This window comes from Herpailurus yagouaroundi, unplaced genomic scaffold, assembly GCF_014898765.1.
Source record: "Herpailurus yagouaroundi ecotype Mexico unplaced genomic scaffold, PumYag 77, whole genome shotgun sequence".
Lineage (NCBI taxonomy): Eukaryota > Metazoa > Chordata > Mammalia > Carnivora > Felidae > Herpailurus > Herpailurus yagouaroundi.
In genome coordinates this window covers 99,337,525-99,358,178 of record NW_024412388.1, presented here as the reverse complement: position 1 = coordinate 99,358,178, position 20,654 = coordinate 99,337,525, and the positions used below count along the sequence as shown (strand labels likewise).

The following is a 20,654-nucleotide window of genomic DNA, read 5'->3' as shown; positions in this document are numbered from 1 at the left end:
ATCAACGGAGAAGGGCCACTGGTCATTCCTAGGGAAGGAATGGGGGATCTTATGCCATCACTTTCAGGAGCTCAGTGAAGGGCTGAGTAGGACCAAGTGTACCGGAAAGGCCCATGAGGGGTGAAATCAACCATCCCACACAGCCTGGCAGAGACTGGGTCCTGAACAGACACACTGGCCTGTATTGAGTTAGTATGATTATCATGCGATAATTATGAAAATTGTGGTTCCAGGAGAGCCTTTAGTGTCAGACATTGGTCCTATGCTTCAGTTAAAAAAAAAAGGAATTCCCATAATGCCACCTGCAATGACGGATGGTCCGTGTTTAAAACATGGTAGATGAGGCAGGAGTCCCCCAGCCCTAGGTCAACCCCTGTTCTTGAGGTGGGGGTGGGGGATGTTTCAGACCACGGATCCTTTTCCTAGGTCTCAGGATCCCGAGGGATGTAGACCATGGAGTCTCCCGTGGGAGGGGAATGCCCGGTCCCAGATACACAGCTCTGGTCATCCCACTACTCCAAGTGACACAGGATGGTCAGGGTCTGTGCCCTCAGGGCCACCTCAGGACAATTACTCATAACTGGTTCATTTTGCTGCCTGGATACTTCTGAGGATATGACTACAGGGGATTAGCTGGCCGACACCTCATTTTATTAGTCTGTTAAATGTAGGTTTAAAGTAATACACCTCAGATGGAGACAGCTTATTCCAGCCTACCAAAAATATCATTATGAACATTTACAAGGTCTAAAGGATGATGTCATGGTGATGAAAGTCAGATGTGTTGCCTTACCCTAATGTCTAATTTAGCCCTGACTCAGTCCATAGAAATATGTATTTCCCCACAGACGTGGTCTCATAGCTGCTTTGTAGGGCTAAGGTGATGAGGTTGTCTGTCACATAGCTTCGGAAGTCATAAAACGCTCGAGCTGACCAACCCTTTCCGACTCCCTCAGAGAACTGCTCGCTGACTTTGGCTTTTTGTTTACAAAACCTATCGGCCAACTTGCCGGTGGGGCCCCCTTCCATCATTAGGTCCCCTTCTTGGTATGCAGAGGTTTGATGCTTTCAAACTTTGGCTCCATCAAAAGGTGATCTCTGACCCTTCATCGTACTAAGAAATGCATGCTGGATAAGGCTCAGCCTGATGCTTCTGTTAGGGGCAAATGCTTTTAGCAGCCGTCAAATTGTCTCCATTGGAAGGCAGTGAACCACTCACAGACAACAGCGCAAGCAAAAGGCTGGCCTTGGTCCTTTCTTCCTACTGATGGGTGACTTTAAATACATCACATACTCTCCCTTTGATTCTCAGCTTCCTCAACTGTTCAATTGGAATATAATAACAATACCCCCTTTTTGAAGTGGTGGTTCAATGAGAGAAAATATGTAATCGCGCAGTATTTGGCACTTAAAAGCTCTTCAACAGACAGCAGATATTCTCCTTGAATTATTACAATCTTAGAAAGTTAAATTTCAGACATCAGTCAATGACTCATGGAAATATTTTGGAGCTTAAGGTCTTTGTAAAGCGAGACGGAAGGGAATGGAGCTTAAATCCCCAAACAAGGAAGACAGAAGGTCAGTGTCGTGGCGTCGCTGTGACTTCTGCTCATTTGTAGAGTGAGCCTCAGTTAAGCCATCTGTAAGATCGGGGTAGTAATGCTTATAAAATGGCTAACATAGCACCTGGCACTTAAGCCTTGAAGGGTCTAGCATTGTATGTTACCATAATCACAACCTGTGTTCCTCATGCCAGTTCCTCTTTCAACCCTTTCCTCGGGTCCAGCTTCTACATACACAGGTGCAACCAGGTTCCTAAGCCCCATTCCAGAATTTAGGCCAGGACGGCTCCCCACCACCCGTCGGGGTCTGTTCCTGCCACCGGGCATTTGCAGCCAGCTAAAAATCACTCCCATAGATTTCTGGGATCCACTCCTTGCTACCTCCATGTGGCTTTGTCCCATGGAAAGGCAATGTCATGTTCTGCACACATGGGGAACAGCCCCTTGTCTTTTCTTTCCTACCAGGGACCTGGGGGTGGTCCTACCTGGCCCTCACCTCTCATTCCTGGGATGGTCACAAAAGCAAGGGAGCTGTGGCCCCTGAAATGAGCCAGCAAAGGGAAAGGTGGCCCCAAACTTAGCTTTTGCCTTTGGCTTTGCCGGGAAGTGCTGGACCGGGACAGAAGAGAAATCCCAGAGACAAGCATCTTCTGTGTTTCTTAGACTCCGGGGAGAAATACATTGTAGGTGGTCGCCTTTATGATCAAAGCTACCAAAAGCTATCAAGTGTTCTGGAGATGTTTCTGTTCATGTGTCCCTAAGCAAACATGTAAAAAATGGAGGGACTTTCTGTTCCCTCCAAAACTGGTATTGAGGACGAATTTTCACTGCCAGGGTGAGGTCTGTCTCGAAGCTAAGTGTTTAGCAGGTGCCTCCGAGTTCTCACTGTGTGCACTGCCCTGTTCTGGGCTTTAGGGGGCCGCAGGGCCATTTAAGACCTAGACCTGCCCACAGGCACTTACGAGCTGATTGGCACCTCTTAGTTCCCTTTGAATTCCAAGGAAGCCTTGAGTCTTTGGGGAAAACAATGACGGACATGAATCTAATACCACAGGGCTGGCTGTCAGATGGATTCTTCTATGACCCGGTGACCTTGGACATGAAAGGGAAACAAAAACATTTCATTATAAGATTTTCTTCTTCCCTTCTTCTCTCTCTCTCACACACACACTTGCAAACACACATATGCTATATGCACATCACACACACACATACACACATCACACAAAAAAGTGGACACATTGCTAAGGTGGGCTGCAAACATTTGCAAATCACACTGCCCTTCTGAACTCTTGCATTCTTTTTAAAAATATGTATATGCAAATGGGGGGCGGAAGGAAAGAAGGAAAAAAAACCAAAAGCTAGAGGATAAAGTGCCCTGGTTGGGTAAGATCACAGAGCTCGGAGAAAAGCCCAGGACAGGCCTCACCTCATTTCTTTCCTTGGTCACCAGCTGTTTACTAAACACCAACTTGGTGGCAGGCGCTGTGCTGGGCACCAGCGATCCAGGGACACAACTATAGAGTCCCCTCCCTCGCAGGACTCACAGACGAGCGAGGAAGACAGGGATCAACAGTCACACGAAAAGAGGTTCACATGCCCCTAGAGAGGGTACATTAGCAGGGCAGGGGAGCTCCGGCAGGAAGGTATTTGAGGTTCGTTTGGGACCTCCAAGGCAGGCAAGGGGAGAAGGGGAGGTGCCTCCAAGATAAAGGAAAGTCCTCTTTCCCCGTCCAGGAAAACGCTTCGTTCGGACGGTGTTGGGCTGTGGCCGGCTCACCCGGGCTTGCACCTGCTCCCCTGTGAGCTTCTCTTCCCGGCTCACACTCAGTGAGGTCACACCGGTAGCTGGCACTTGGCCACGGTGGGAGTAGTCACATCACAGGAAGCAGCAGGTGCTACCAATCAAGACGCCTCTCTCTCTCTCTCTCTCTCTCTCTCTCTGGAGAGCCGATTTTACCAAGACACCAGGGCTCCGCCTATTTCCACCTGCTTCCTCACTGTGGGTAGCACAGACCCTGCCCTTTTAACCAAATGCCTGATCCCCTTCCTGAGAAACTCCACCAAGAGCCTATTCCCAGGAAGGACTGTCAACAAGCCGCTGGAGCCTCAGGGCTGTTTATCTCAGACCCTGGGCCATCTGGCTTCTCCTGGGATCCAGGACACCCCAGCAAGTTAATAGCAAGCAACTAGAAAGCAAGAAAGAGCCCATTCTTGTGGTCTTCGTCACGCCCCCTGCCATCTAATGATATTTTATCAACCACCCACGCCGGCCCAGCTCTGCATGAGACACTTGGCCAGGCAGATTTCAAGTCAGGCTTTGACCCCTCAGGAATTCGGGGCCTGGCCGAGGCTGCTAGGCCGACATTGTTCTTCCTTAACATAACTTGGGCTGCTCAGGACCCAAGAACCAGGGGCTGAAGGAGACTGAGAGCTGGTACCACTGCTCTTTCCCCTGGTCTGTTCCTGGGACAGGAAACCCCGAGTGAGCAGAGAGAGGTCGGAGTTCACCATATATGTGACATGGCCAAGTTTTTTTTTTTTTTTTTTAATTTTTTTTTTCAACTTTTATTTATTTTTGGGACAGAGAGAGACAGAGCATGAACGAGGGAGGGGCAGAGAGAGAGGGAGACACGGAATCGGAAACAGGCTCCAGGCTCTGAGCCATCAGCCCAGAGCCCAACGCGGGGCTCGAACTCACGGACCGCGAGATCGTGACCTGGCTGAAGTCGGACGCTTAACCGACTGCGCCACCCAGGCGCCCCCATGGCCAAGTTTTAAACACAACTGATGCTGCCACCCCAACGCCCTCACTGCCACGCTAGCCCTCTTGAGAGCTGCCAGAAGAAAAAGTGGGTTCTGAGCAAGGCCGGGTGGGTGTCCCAGAGGGTGGGATTTGCCGGAGAAGCACCTTTGTTTCCCGGGCGTGTGTGCACCTGTGTGTGTGTGTGTGTGTGTGTGTGTGTGTGTGTGTGTTGTGTCTGCTGTGCGTGCAGAACATAGGGGACAAACGGTGCCTGTGGATGGTGGTGCAGGTGCATGTGAGGCGGACGGGGCTGTGCGATGGAGAATCCCAAAGGAAGAGACCAGCCGTGGCATCCGGTTGGGAAAAGAAGCTGGGCACTGGAGATGGAGGGAAGCCCCTTCCCACTGATCTCTCCCAGTTCCTGGGCAGGAGCCGGTAACTACCACAGCTGGTCCATGCTGGGGAAGTACCCCAGGAGCTATGCAAGTACTTCCTTGACCTCTAATCTGACTCGAAAGCTCGGTGACACCAGGAAGTCTCCTGGCCAGGATTTGCTGTGAAAGCCGGGCCTGTGCACGCAGGGACTGAGTCCCGGGGCGAAGCCACCCAACATTATCTGCCCGGAGCCCCGCTCCAGGCAACACCACCTGGGTTGACAGTGAGCCTCCAGAAGGCTTCCATTCAAAGCAAAGCCAAAAGTGATGAGGGCAGCATTACCTACTACTAACACCAGGTATCGGATTCACTTCTCAGAGGATCAGGCTGCACACCGAGGGAGAGAGGCCTCCGGAAGCCGGTGTGGGAGGGAGGCCAGCAGGGGGGGCTGCCAGGGTGGTGGGGAGGGGCTGCTGCTGGAGCACTTGCGTTTGTAGGTGTGTGTGTTCAGAGTACCAGGGAGACCGCGAAGGAGAGGGTGGCTGGGATCGCAGAAGTGGTGGGGAAGGAGGTCTGCACCAGGGGAGCCGCCCCAATAACGCAGGAAAGGCAGGTGGATGTGAAGCCCCCAGCTGCCCTGCAGTGAAGCTACATCGGCTTCCCTCTCCCCCCACCCCCGTAGCTTTCCTGACACTGCCTTGGGGCCCAAGGATGTCTAGTGGTGCTTCTGGCCACTTGAGGGTCCGGGCCCCGGTACCGCGAGTCAGAGAGGAAGTCCACAGGGGCCCTCTGACAAGCCACCAGTGGAGGGACAGCAGGCAGTCTCCGGTACGGTTGTGCAGGTTGTGTCTTGTACGGCGTGTCTAGCCGAGGGAATGAGTGTGGACTCCGCGTACCCAGCCACCCCACTGGCCTGGGGCTGCCTGTGGAAGGGGCACCTTCTCCTAATTCACACAAAGGCTCCATATGGCCCCGCTGCAGCCTGATCCCGGGAAACCCCTCGGACCCCGCAGGGGAGGCCTCTGGAGAGGATGGAAAGTCCAGAGAAGGGGGAAGGCAGGTACCTCAGGGGACAGGGAAGGGGCCGCCTTTCTGGAAGGGAAAGGTGAAGACCAGTGTTGCTCACTTAATGACTCCTGGAGCCAGTTTACTGCGGCGAAATGCAGGCTGAAGGGTGGCTTATCCCCATTAACAAGGAAGTAGTTAAGTTGTTTATATTATTATGTTTATTGTCTAAATATTATTAAATAAAACATCTTCTTGCTGATAATTATCCGGAGATCACAGTGAACATGGGGCTCCTGCCAGCGGCAGGGATGCATTTCCAGTTACAGGGCGAGCCCCCTTCTCCGTGGTCAGATCCCAAAGTATGTGGGTGATCAACACAGTGGCATTGTGTCCTTGAGTGAGTCTTGTTTTCCATACGTGGGAGGAATTCCAGACTTGAGAATTCTGCATCCAGACTTCATAGGTTTTTTTTTTTTCTAATTGAGACGACATAACTAATGATAAAGAACAATGCTAGCCTGGCATCTAAGCTCTGAAAGGCTCTGAGTCCAAACCTGACCTCCGTAGGGATTGGACCAAATCCAACAGCAACTACTGTCTTCTCTTGTCAACCCGGACCCCGGGCTCCACGAGACCAACTTTCCGTTGGCTTCTGGAGTGTGGAAAGAGAGCTGCCCACTAACGCACTGTAGGATGGAACCGCTCTCCAGGCTTATTGAAATCAGATGTCCAGCCCTCAGGGCTGCCCTGCAAACAGATGGTAACTCCACGCAAGCGCCACCACTTTGGAAAATTACAAGAGCCATGACTACATCTCCTCACTGCCATGTGAAACTCCATTTTTACCAACTGGGCAAGAAGAAAGGACTTCCCTTCTCTTAGCACACGCTTGGAGGGCCCAAGGCTGCATCAAAAAGAAAGAAAAGAAAGTCCTTCTAGACAGCTAAAGTAGTACAAAAATGTGAATGCCATAGATGATTCTAGAAGATTGTGCCATAAATGTTAATATTAGTTATCTCTGAGTAGGCGGCTTTGGGACAGAAAACCAAGATGGCATATCTGGAGTTGCGCATACTTGTTCGAGAAAATTCCACTCAATCCCCAAAGAATTTTCCGAGGCTTCCTGGTTTTTTGTTTTTTGTTTTTAATATGCAACATCCTTCAAGATAAATGTAGCTTAAAATTCTAGCGAGTTAATAAGTGATTTCAATTGCTCTAAGAATTAGAAGTGTAAGTCATATTGGCTTTTCTTTGAGATTTTCTAGGTTAAAACTATGTAATCCGGGTAAAACGTGAAGTTGGTGGGACTCTGTTGGTTATTTGGTTGGTTTTTGACGTTTACCTAAGCAAATACATAAGTAGCCTCGGTTTCCTCCTCTGTGCACAAAGCAGACAACTGCACTCATACAACTACTCTGAGCATTGAGGGAGATGGTCTACTTAAAGTGTTTCTAATACATGGCACATACCAGGTATTTGGTAAAGTTTAGCCAACTTTAGCCATATATATGTATATACGAAAATTTCATTTGGATGAAAGGAATATACGTATTTCGTTTTTGTTTCCTTTTAAAGATGCTACCAAGAGCTGCGAAAAATAAGTGAGCCAGAGAGCAGATATTGTTTCCTTTTCTAAATGTCTCTCACCTGGAACAGATGTGAGTGTAAAACAAATATCCAGAGCCCAGCTCGAGCCCTCCGGACTCCGTGTAACGCTTAATCTGGGGAGGCCAGAATTTAGGACCACAAGGAATCTTAGAGATGATCGATCCAGACCATTTTCCAAATGACACTGACTCCCCACTGATGCCTTGTACCACTAGGTAATATCGCACAGCGTTCAGCACAGCCCTGTGCGTGTATATGGTATATGGTCTTGGTATATGGTCTGCCGGTCCAGTTCAACAATGGCGTTTGGCTTCTGAGTTGCCAGGTACATACCCCTGCAGTGTAAGGGATAGGAAGCTAAATAAGACAGTCTCTGCTTTCAGGAAGCTTCCAAAGACAGACCAGGGAAGGCACAGCAGGGGGTGGCGGGGGGGGGGGGTCTCAGAGAGGGGAGACTTGTTTAATTTCCTCTACAGAAGACTGAAGGTCAGAAATCAAATCACATAATAAACTTCAGTGCACTTCTCCAGGCTCCTTATCCCAGATGAGTTCCACAGCTAGATATTTCCAAAATGTCTCCTTGACGTCTCCTCTGAACTCCCGATTTCTGTGTCAGCTGCCCACTCAGACTTTCCACTTGTAGACCCCATAGGGATCTCAAGTGTAACATATCCAAACCGAAACTTTTGGTTCTGTCCTTCAAACCTGCTCCTTCCACAGTGTCTTCGGCCCAGTTGGCAGCTAAAACCTCGGAGCCATCCTCGATTCTCCTCTTCCTCACTCTCCCACCTCACAGTCCAGTAGGGAATCCTATTTGCCTCTCTCCTAACACACAGCTCATTCCCAGTGACCTCTCGCCGCCCCTACACTGTTATCCTAGCCCTGACCGTGAGTCACCCAGATCTGTCACCCAGATGATGACAGGCACCACCTGAGCCGTCCGTCTTTCCACTTCTGCTCTTGTTTTCGACTTTGCAGGCTCAGCCAGAGTGCTCCTTTAAAACCTGAACACCTCAGCTCACTTTCCTGCTCGAAACCTTCTAATGGCTTCCTTTCTCCTTTAGAATTATGTCCAAAGCCTCACCAGGGTCCATAAAGTTCTAGAAAAGCTAGCCACAGTTGTGTCTCAGAGCTCATCCTTCTCCTGGGCGAACATTCCATCCCAGCCACAGGGGCATGTTCACGGTTTTCTGCCAAGCAAGCTCCTGCCTCAGGACCTTTTCACGGACCATCCTCTCTGCCTGGAATGTTCTTCTCACATTTCTGCACAGCTCTCTCCCATACACACAGGTTCCTTTGTAAACTTCACCTCATCAGAAAGACCTTCTCTGACCAAACTAGGACTTTCCTGACTTACAGTTCCCACGCCTTACCATGCATTGTTTTTTCCATCACTTACCACCAAGGGACATTTTATTGGCTGTTTTTTTTTTTTTCTTAGTTCTCTGTCCACCCCTACTAGAATTTAAGCTCCCTGAGAGCAGAGAACTTTTCCACTCTGTTCACGACTGTATCGCCATACCTGAAGCAGTGCCTTGCCAGACAGTAGGTGCTCAGTATATATTTGCTGCATCAGTGAATCCACAATATACTTTGTGTTTCTGTTTAATTTGTGTACTTCTCTTCGTGCCCCGACTAGACCAGCCTTATTCCCCTCTAATTCCTGCACTTCTAAGCATAGTGCACTTGCATGGAACAGGTGCTCCTGACATGTTTGTTGAATTAAATGGAACAATTGCCAACCACTAGCCACAAATTATGTGACTTAAATCCAGTTCGTATCATCTCCAGGAGGCCTTTTGCGCAAAGGCTTTGTTAATTTTCCTGAGAGACGGTCCGGTATTTCGTTAGAACTTGGGGCTCTGGGGGCCTGGGGGGCGGGGCAGGGGGGAGGTATGGCACAAATGGAGCTTTGTGCGATCGAGAAAACAGGGAGGTACAGACACAGCACAGCTCTTTGCAGCGACCTTTTGCCAGGCCTGAGCATTCAGAGCCAAGCTCTGGGGAAAGCAGCAGAAGCAAATGTGACCAAAGGGGCTGATTAGACCTGAGCCACTAGGGTCACGGGGTCCGTCTTGGAGGGGAAGGGTAAACCACACGGCCGCCACAGCACCATGCAGACAAACCTCGGTGAGTCAGACACACCAAGATTCGCGCTCCTGTCTTATTCTGCTACACTACTGCGGAAGCTGACAACTTCGTTCCTCGGCTTTGAAGTCTCTCCCATTTATTTGCGGTAGGGGACTGGGCCATTCCACAATGCCACCCTCAGGACCCATCCCTGGAGGCCCTGGTATGGGTGAGGCTGTGCTGTGATGAGTCCCCTTTCCCAATAACCAGCGCCTTTGGAAAGCATCCAGAAACAAAATTCAGGATTATAAGTTGGGATAGAACATGACACAATATACTAGGAATCGTTTTACAAATTTATCTTAAAATCAAAGCTACTTGAGAGAATGGATTTAGCTCTGCCTCGACTGTGTCCTCAGGCTCACATGTTTAAATAGGAATAATTCACAAAATGTGTCACTGCTTGTGTTTTTTCTCCTGGTGGGAGCAGAATGTTACTCAACCCTCCAGTTCACCGTCAATTATTTTTAAACTGCTTTGACTTTGAATAAAAACCCTTTGGGATCTGGAAGGCTTGTTTCCAAAGTTAATGAGAAGAGGAAAAACAACTATACATTTGAAAGGTATATTAAAGTAAAAAAAAAAAAGGAAAAGCTTTAATAAGGTAAAGAAACTTAATATGCTAGGTATTTTTGCTCTTACCTTTTTAGTGGGTTGGTGCCCATAAGTGATCCTTATCATTGGAAACTGTGCAAGGAAACCCACCAAAATGAAAGCAAGTGCAGATTTACAGAGAAACAAACAGCAGCTGTCCCAAATCATCCAGGGCTCCAGGGCCAGCAATCTGCTGAGAATTTATCAAGTCCAATTGAGCAGTTCAGGGCAAAAGACATTTAAAAAATAAAAGTACAGGCCCATTGGGAATATTAAGAATAGATTCATCCAAATTTTTGAAAAATGTGCATCCAGGGCTCAAGCCATTACAACAAGCCAAAGCAAGACTTTATAAACCAGAGCTGCAAAGAGGTGACTTAGAAAAGCTACTTAAGGGCGGCGTAAAAAATAGCCTGGTCTTCCCTTCACGTGGGCCTGGCTTAGAACAGCAGGACTTCCTTTTTGCTCTCTCTAGAAAACCTCCAGATCGCAATTTTCGAGGCTCCATTATACTGGTGATCACAGCATTGGTGAATTCAAGAAGCCATTTTCTTTGGATAGTTTAAGCTAATTATTCTCAAAGTGAATTTTTTGGCATATTGATTCAAATTTATGTTACCAAATCTTCAGCAAAAAATGTTTCCATGATCAAGTAAGTTTGACCTCACAGAAGCGAATCCTTCTGGAGAGTCCCAGTGCATGCTGGCATATGTAATGCTTTGATAAAGAGAGCTGTTTCCAACCCAATAATTCCAAAATGCCTTTGACCATGGAACCCTTGTTTTACCAAACCTCTTTTGACATCCTAGGGGTGGGAACCCTGGTTTAGACATTCTTGCGACCCCAAGGCTGAGATCAAGGTCCACTTCTTACCAAGATCATTCATTCACTGATTAAGTGAACACTAATTTAATGGACTCTCCAGGTCAGACTCTGTCTGCACTCCAGGACAGTTACAAAGAAGAAAGTATCTAGGTCCCTGCACTCCAGTCAATGTAATGGGAATGATAAATGTGACCAAATATGAACAATTTCATATGATACAGTCTTCTCTGCACCCCATTGCTGCTGACAGTCTGTGTAGCACAATTTAGAACCCAAGTTATTCGCTAAATATTTCCTGTGCACTGGTCTTATCTCCTTCCCTGTGTTGTGTACTATTTGAAGGCAAAGCTCATGCTTTATACTTGTCTGTATTTATGGTACTGAGCATGGATTTGGACACATAGTAGGTCATCCAGTGAATACTAGTTGGTTGATTAACTAGTTGATTTCATTAACCAAATGAAAACAAATAAAAAAGCCTAAACTAGATGATCCCTTAGTCCTTTTTAGTTTTGCAGAGTTTTTAAGAGCATTTGTCAAATATTGGTACAACCCCATGCCTACAAAATTATGGTGAACCATAAAAATATTGAATAATTCATAGCTCTAGTTTTCCTGGAGCTGTCTTAATGCCATAGAAATATCAAAATTAATGTGTGCTACCCCTCCAAATAAGCAAGCCACAGCAAACTAAAGCCATTTACTCTCTGCTTATAGACACATCTTAAGTGTTAAAATTTAGTGCCTCGACCTCGTAATCGGAAAACAGCCAAGTTTCTGATTTTACATATGGGAATCCTGACACTCAAGTGAATGCTTAGCTATTCGTTGTAGAATTTAATACAGATTAGGGTTAAGCCACAATTGGTAACACTTGGGGAGTTGTTAATTTCTGGCTGGCAATTGCACTGTAAACTCCCTTCATAAATTTTAGATTTAAACTTGGCATTGTCGTCTAGATTTTATGCACATTTATTTGATTTATGTATGCTGAGTGGTTCCTAATTGTATGATCAGTCAACAGACAGCACCTCGGATGCTTTATGTATTTCAGAATTGTTCAGAACCACAGAAACTTAATTTCGTAAGTGAACAAAGAAGTGAATGTAGTGGGGATAAGTTACACTGGGCTCTATTACGACATGGCACAGCTTCTCAACCTCAACACATTGTGGCCCAGATGATTCCTTGTTGTGGCAGGTGGCCTTCTGCACAATAGGATGTGTAGCAGCATTCATGGCCTCTACCTACAAGATGCTAGCAGCAACCCCCCACCCCATTATGACACCAAAAATATCTCCATAGGTTGCCAAATGCCCCCTGGGATAGGGTTGGGGGTCAAAGTCACCCCTGCTTGAGAACCACCGATGATAAAAGAACCCCCTGGTGACTCAAGTCAGTTCTAGCTATTTTTCATTTTGTGGATTGTCCATTAGTATGTGCCCAGAGCATGGAGACCAAGGCTCTCTGTGCTTTGGAACTAGATGATTCCTTTTTTCTAGCCTGTGTGGCTTAGGAGAAGTTACCTGACCTCTCAGAGTCTCAGTTCCCTCGTCTGATGAATGTAAGTTAGCAGCATGCTGAAAAGCCCCTAGTATAATACCTGGCAAGTGGCAGGCATGTATTAAATGTCGGTAGCTCCCTTCCTCCTCCTCCCACGCCTCCCCCTCCTCCTCCTCCTTCTGCTCTTCCTCTTTCCCCAAAGTCAGGGGTGAACACAACCAAATGATGTGCACTACAAATAGCTTGGTGGTTTGTTTCCAATTCTTTCCTTCCATAGAACAGATAATCAGGAGCTGACATTTTATCCAAACCTTATGTGAGCTTTGGAGGATGGAACCGCCTAAGTCAGCAAGAGATAAAGGAGACTCTGAGTCCTCCTTTGCATCCATGCCCAAGAACTGCCAAATATAGGGAATGTGTCCACACACATCGGAACCATTCATCCATTTCTTATTCTCTGTTCAACATGATAAAACTGTAACTTGAGTAAAGAAAGAGCCTGCTCACAGATTGAGCGTATCCCCAAGCCGCACCTACCCAAAGCCATAGAATAAGCCTGGGGGCTCAGTCAGTGACACTGACAGCACCAGTCTAGAATGAAGAAGCCCAGACGAGCCACCATGGTGGGGGGGGGGGGGGAGCGCTGACATGGGAGCATATCTGGTATCGCTCCACACCTGAAGGGTTTACAGAAAGAACACCTGGAAAGGTTTATGGACTTTATTCTCATTATACAGGCATTATAACAACATTACAAACCACTGGCAATATGGAGGAGAAGAGAAGGAGGTCCCCCAAAGTTCTCACACTCAGTGCGAATGTCCTCATTTGACATATTTACTTCTAGGCCTGGTTCCTTTGCACGTGTGATTTCCCTTGGCTGCAATGATTTCATGCATAGTCTTCTCTGACCTCTTTGCCCCCCATATTGTACTAGATACACGAGTGTTCCCCTTTGTTCTTTTGTGTATTTCTTTCGAGTGAGAGAGGGGGGCAGAGAGAGACATGGGGGAGAGAGGCAGAGAGATGGAGAGAGTGAGAGAGAGAGAGAGAGAGAGAGAGAGAGAGAGAATCCCAAGCAGGCTCTGCCCACATGGGGCTCAAACTCATGAACAGCAAGATCATGACCTGAGCCAAAATCAAGAGTCAGACACTCAACCGACTGAGCCACCCAGGTGCCCCACCCTCTGTTCTTATTACTTTCAGTTTTCTTATTTAATGACCACTGAGACATTCTTCTTTTTTTTTTTTTAATGTTTTATTTATTTTCGAGACAGAGAGAGAGACAGAGCATGAGCAGGGGAGGGGCAAACAGAGAGGGAGACACAGAATCCAAAGCAGGCTCCAGGCTCCCAGCTGTCAGCACAGAGCCCGACTCGGGGCTCAACTCACGAACCGCGAGATCATGACCTGAGCCGAAGTCAGATGCCCAACCGACTGAGCCACCTAGGCGCCCCACTACTGAGACATTCTTGGAAAAGGTTTTCCACGAAGTAACTAATTACCCCATTGCTGAAGAATACTTGGCTTCTGATGTTGCAATTATAAATCATTTAGAAAAAAAAATCATGAATATAGCTTTTTCCCTTTTAGGATTACTTTCTTAGGATCAAGTCTCAAAGGTGGGATTCATAGGTAAAATCTGTGAACATTTCTCTGCAGTGTTAAATATGATTGTCCAAAATTTTAAATGCATCATTCTGATTATAAAAGCTATCAGTGGTGCACTGCAAAATATTCAGAAAATAGAGGAAAGTATACAAAAGAAAACAAAAATCATTCCTAATCCTTTAACCCAACTGCTGCTAACATGTGCTGCATTTCCTTCTAGTGTTTTCCGTGTCTGTCTTTAATATGTGCAACTATTTAAAATTAGTTTTGTGGTAATATTGTCAAGATAGGGCTTTCTGAAGAAGCAGTTATAGATGGTTCTGGCCTCAACTAAGACAGTCAGAGGAAGTTTTCAAGTTTTCAATATTCGAGTAATTTTCAGTATTCAAGTAATTCAATATTTAAGGGGTCTTGTTTGAGTGTGAAGGAGGCTCGGGGGTTACCATAATTGCTTCAGTACACCCGAAGCCTCCTCCACATCATCCACCTTTTGTGAAAGGCCATCTATCTGCCTTCCTTGCCAACCTTCTCTAGCATGGGCACTCCTATCAGACAAAGCCCTGACTGCTTTCATGCAGGGGCTGTGTTCTAAAGTCAGTGTGGCATCGACTGATGAATGGACAAAGATGTGGTTGGAATATATAGGAACATATCTCATATATATGAATATATATGAACTTGGCAATGAGAAAGAATGAAATTCTGCCATTTGCAGCAACGTGGACGGAACTGGAAGGTATTATGCTGAGTGATATAAGTCAGTCAGAGAAGGACAGATATCATATGTTTGCATTCATATGTGGATCTCGAGGAACTTAACAGAAGACCATGGGGGGGAAGAGAGGGGGGAAAATAGATACAAACAGAGAGGGAGGGAGGCAAACCATAAGAGACTCTTAAATACAGAGAACAAACAGGGTGGATATGGGGGGTGGGGGAGAGGGAAACAGGTGATGGGCATTGAGAAGGGCACTTGTTGGGATGAGCACTGGGTGTTGTAGGTAAGCCAATTTGACAATAAATTATATTTTACAAAAAAAAATAAAGTCACTGTGGAAGAAATCTGTGAAGTATAGCCACACGAACCTTCAAAAACCCCTAAGGAAGGGGTCTCCTATGTTGGAGAGTAACATAATGCCCCCAATAAGTCCAACCAGCTAGTTTTCCTCTGGTGTGAGAACAGATCGCTCTTCCTTTGGTTGAGCACCAGATGAAACAGTTGACTTGCAAAGGGGCCGTACTGTGTAAAACATACAAATCTCTGGGGCGCCTGGGTGGCTCAGTCAGTTGAGCGTCCAACTTCGGCTCAGGTCAAGATCTTGCAGTTCATGAGTTTGAGCCCCACATCGGGCTCACTGCTGTCAGATCCTCTGTCCTCCTCTCCCTCTGCCCCTCCCCCCTCTCAAAAATAAATAAACATTAAAAAAAAAAAGCATACAAATCTCTGACAGTAAATTCACACACAGGCTCACAGAATGAGAGGTCACTGGGGACTGACACTGATGAAAGAATGGTCTCCATCTCGTGTGCTCATTGGGTGGGGCCATGTGAAGAATCACCCTCACTGGGAAGGGGTCACCTGTTCTCCCTCTTCCCTTCTTTCCTTCCTCCCTCCTCCTTTTATTTGTTCTAATTGCTTACAACTGAATCCACACAGGTTTCACGCTTTTGTAATGAGAGGCCATTACAGTTATTCAGCCTGCATTGAACACGGCTCTTGACAGGGAATTTACCTCAGCGGGCCACTCGTTGTGTGTCCTGGCGCGATGGAGAGCAGCTCCTCGCCCCGTGCCCGCGAAAGCCTTCCTGAATTTGTAACATCTCTAATTCCTCCAGTCATTTTTGTTCTGGAGTGGTTTCCAGTTGCCTCGCCTTCCTGGTTTGCCTTGAATGCTTGCTGCGCCCAGGAGAAGAGGGACTGTGGGTCCCCTCAGTTCGTTGGCGGCCTAAGCAGCAGTAACAGGGCAATGGCAGGGCGTGAGCGGAATGACTCTGGTTCCTCTCTGCACCTCTCGCTCCAGCAGCCCGATTTCCAGATTTGTGGATGGCACCTGGGGAAGCGATGCTGCAAGCCCATGTGAAATCCAAGTACATCACCAGTTGTCTGTGTTTGGATTTGGTTCGGGGTTTTATTAATGACAGAGGATTTGATTAAACAAAGTTTCCACTATAACCAGCTCCAGCTGGATCTAAGCATCAATGGGAAGCCCCAATTCCCCTGATATTGTCCTCTCGCCCTTCTCCCTCACAATTTCTTTTCCAAGTCATTTGCTCTGAATCTGATAATGGTGAGGTCATCCAATCTCATTTATTTTAAGGGCCAGTCTGGCACTCCCAGCACGACGGCCCTGTGATGAAGGATTTTGTGTGGAAGATGTTGTGTACCCTGGGATGTGGCCTCATCCTACCCTATGGAATGAAATCACTGGGTCATTCTGCCAAGGCAATGTTATCATTGGGTTTGGGCTCATATTTGGAAGTTTTCCAGCAAAAAATCCTATTGTAATAGACTGTTAATTGAAACACCGTCAGGATTATCTTGTAAGGTTACCAGAAGCCAGTTTGATGAAATCTGGGTTCTTTGGGGGGACTTGCTAATTAGAAATGGCTCTGATTACCTGTTGCTTGGATTTTTTCTCTAGGGTGAGGAGTGTGAATCTGCTTGTGATTTGGCCGGGGATTTCTTCCACCTCACTACAGCTGAGCCTGAGGCCATCTTGAATGCGTTCTGTCTGTCTCTCTCTTTCTTCCATTGCTTGCCCTCTCTGGTTCCTCTCCCAGGCTACTCTCCCTCTCCTTGCTGTTGCTGTTTTGCCCTTTGGGTCTCCCTCTTCACCCTCCTTCTGTTTTGCCCACTCCCCTCCTCTCCTGATTGCTTTTTGCTATACAGTTGACCCTTGAACTGCACAGATCCACTTATACATGGATTTTTTTTATAAACACAGTATGGTACTGTAAATGTATTTTCTCTTCCTTATGATTTTCTTTTTTTTTTTAAGTTTATTTATTCATTTTGAGAGAGAGCGAGAATCCCAAGCAGGCTTCATGCTGTCAGTGCAGAGCCCGACATGGAACTGATCTCAAAAACCATGAGATCATGACCTGAGCCAATACCGAGAGTCAGACGCTTAACCGACTGAGCCACCCAGATGCCCCAGTCTTCCTTAGGATTTTCTTGACTACAATCTCTTTTCTCTAACTTACTTCATTGTAAGAATACAGTACGTGATACATGTAATGTACAAAATATGTGGTAGTTGACTGTTGATGTTATCGGTAAGGCTTCTGGTCAAGAGTAGGCTATTAGTAGTTAAGTTCTGGGGGGTCAAAATTCCGTGTGGATCTTCAGCTGCACAAGGGGCCCTCGTGCCCCACGATGTTCAAAGGTTGGCTGTAGTTAGTTCTCTCTTTCTCACCCTGTGTCTTCAGTTCCCCTCTACAATGACATCAGGTTTCCTCAGGGTAGGGCGAATCCCAGCCCACTTGTGCCAATTTGTCCCACTGTCTGCAGGTGTTTGGCTGGTCTGATACCATCTGTTCAGGACTCATCTATTCATGCTGCAAACACCCTTCAGGCTCCCAGCTGATGGGAAGTGAGAAAGGCGTTTTCTCCCTCTGTCCCTGACCTGGGCTCGGCCCCAGGTTTGCCCCTAATTGGAAACAGCAGGTCCAGCACCAGAGCCAGGGCCATCCCCGTGCCAGCATTATTCAGATCCCCCATGGTGCCCTGTGGGGACTGGGCCAAGCCACTTAATTCATGGCCAGTGTGTGCCTTTCTAATGTGTCTGCCAAAATGTCACTGTCAGCCTATAGGTGACAGCCATTGCTCATTGGTGAAGAGCCTTCCTGTGATTTGCACTTTCCTGCTCATGCTATTCTTGAGAAGTTAAAAGAAGACAGAGACCCTGTGTCTTTTCAAGAGGGTCTCTGGAGGCAGTGGGCTGGTGAGCTAAAGGGACTATCAGATTTTCACTCTAGAGCTTAAGATGGAACCCCCGCTCGGCTGCACACACAGCAGGAAGGTTCCCAATAGGTATCCTGTTTTTCCCTAGTGCGAGATTCTCACTCGCCCAGGAAAAACCATTTCACCTGCTAACAGTGAAAACAACCATGTCTGCCTAAAAACAAAACAAAACAAAACAAAACAAAACAAAACACAAAAACACTGGTGGTAACTCAACCTCCTCTTCTTTGCCTTTTGATTGACTCCTGTTGTAAGAAGTGCTCACTGCTGACAGCATGAAGCCTGGACAATTGAACCCTGATTGAGTAATTCACACAGTTCTGGGAAATAAAGTCAACAATTCACAGACTGAATCCACTTCTGAATGCTCATTCACCAAGGACCCTTGATATTCGATCTCTTTGCATTTCTGTTCAGTGTTTATTACTTTCCACCCATCCCTCAAACCAAAGTCATAGGTTGGTAATTTCTTGTTTTAGAAAGTGACAAACAGAGCAGGCAGAGAAAACACTGTATATTTTGGACTAAAAATGAAATCATTAGGGTAAGTTTCTATTCTTGGCGACTGGAATTTTACTCTGGTTCTGATTAAGCTCCACAACGATATTATATTCGATGTTTTCCTGTAAATGTATGAGATGGTTTTCTATTGCATGTCCATGAATGGAAATATTAACAGACTCCACTTGGCTCCATTGGCCTCTGGCTTGGTCTTCACACCCAAAAAGCCAACTAACAGAGAATCACATCCCAGCCCAGAGCGAGTAGTTCTTGTCCTGCCTGTGGTTTTTGTTCATGGTCTCACAATGAAGCGTAAATCTCAAACAAAATATATGAAAGTAAGTGCAATAACTCCATTCCAGTGTCTGTAAATTACTCAGGAAGAAACGGCTGCCTACTCCAAGCATCTATCTTCTGTGCCTACATTTCTGTCAATAGTGGGTCTTTCCTGAGTCTATTTCTTGGTGGTTATTTTCGTGAGGCCGGAGTATGGTCTATGCGTTCTCTCAAGTTTGTAAACAAGGAGAGTCTCGTGACAGAGAAGTGGAGAAGTCAAGGTATTTTATAATTGGAAAATTATAGATATCAGCACAAGATTTTTAAAAGCAGTTAGGTAAATTTGAGAATGAGAAATATGTGGGAAATAATAGAATAGCTACATTCCACCGATCCATTACCCATGTCGCAGAAGCAGAAATCGACCCTGAGTCCAGAAGCCAGAGGATGAAGCTGTTGCCCCTTTGGATGGTCAGACTTGTGAGCAATCTAGAGTAGGTGTGGAGGAGGGGATCCCAGAGCAAGAGGGCCGGGCTCTTGTCCATAACACCATCCCCTAAGCAGGGTCACCTTGCACTTCTCCACCTCATGCTGAGTTGGAAGTTACCTTATCTCTACGATGGGGATAATACTGATCTCAGAGGTTTTTAACAGGTATTTTAGAAGTTAATCTATAGAAAACCCTTAGTAGAGTGGCACATAATACACAATAAATGTCATATATTATCGGTGGTAGCAGTCATACTCACTTCTGGCCCCCAGTTTACGCCAGTGAAGGGCTTGACATATTTTAATACATCATATTACATTACATTTAATTTTACACCTAACATATAGGCAGTGCTATCTTTATTGATGCCTCTCAGACAGCCTAAGAGAGAGGCCTAAGGGGAATCTTGGGGGGTATTTCTATCCCACCGTTGCCTTTTCTCCCCGCAAAGCCCAGACTCAGATTTCCAGTACTGGTGTGCTCACCCTCGTGGCCGAGGAAGAAGCATGGCAGGGAGTTGGCCAAGCTTCTTCCTGGTCCAGCTGATGGGCCTCTTCTCATTCTGGCACAGAAGGGCCAGGAGAGAGCCATACATGGGCCCGCAGGGAACTCCCCTCTTACAGGTGGGAGCCAATCACCTCTATGGAATCAAACTAGTCAGAGGAATACCTCCTTCTGGAGGCTGCTGGGAGGGGTCAGGGAGGCCTGCATGGGCCTAAACACAAAGTCCACTTGGCTTCAAATGTGAAGAAATAGAAAAACTCAAAGATGGCTAGCAAAAATTGTACACTTATCCTTAACACATTGCATTAGACATATGGAAGCACCCGCCTCATTTTGGAGGGCCAAGGTACATAACTCCTTATTTACCTTTGTGAATTTGTGTGTGTGTGTGTGTGTGTGTGTGTGTGTGTGTGTGTATAATGTCATTGTGACAATCATACGTCTTCCTCTGTCGATATAATTTTATCAAGGTCTAAACTGAATAATGTTGTCATCTACATTATTAGAAAAGCAAAGGTAACAGCAACAGCAAGACAAACAAGAAAATCTCAGGAGAGAGAAGGGGAAAAAAGCAGTTTCCAGAATAGGTGCTGGAAAACAGTATAATAGAAGACACGGGAAAGCAGGAATATTGATTTCTAGACGTGGCTCTATTCACCACTCCATTGGAAGCAATATGGACCTAAACAATTCATTTAACAACTCTGGAGACAATAAATGACCCCCGGGTGTGGCTCTCTTCTGGTTCTGCTGGTTTTCTTGACAGCCTAAGAGGAGATCTTGGGGGAACATTGGCAAGACTTCCCTGACTCCAGAAAGTTCTTGGAGTCCTCTGGTGGTGGTGCTGGTGGTGAGGAGGTGTTGGGGAAAATGATGGTAGTGATGATAGGATGGTGGTGGTCATGGTGATGGTGGAGCTGGTGGTGGAAATGTTGGTGGAGGCGGCGATGGCGGTAA

At 46.7% G+C, this 20,654-nt stretch overlaps 1 protein-coding gene and 1 long non-coding RNA gene across 3 annotated transcripts in view; one reads left to right on the top strand and one right to left on the bottom strand.

Annotated features, from left to right (window-relative positions):
- The window catches only part of NGF (nerve growth factor), a 53,599-nt gene that overhangs the window by 13,839 nt on the left and 19,106 nt on the right, over window positions 1-20,654 (top strand). The gene's annotated exons all lie outside the window — the stretch shown is intronic.
- LOC121027750 (uncharacterized) overlaps window positions 15,742-20,654 on the bottom strand; it is a 32,054-nt gene continuing 27,141 nt past the window's right edge. Inside the window, exon 3 of the long non-coding RNA XR_005788906.1 lies at window positions 15,742-16,013. This is a non-coding gene — a long non-coding RNA (uncharacterized LOC121027750). The remainder of the gene's footprint in view (window positions 16,014-20,654) is intronic.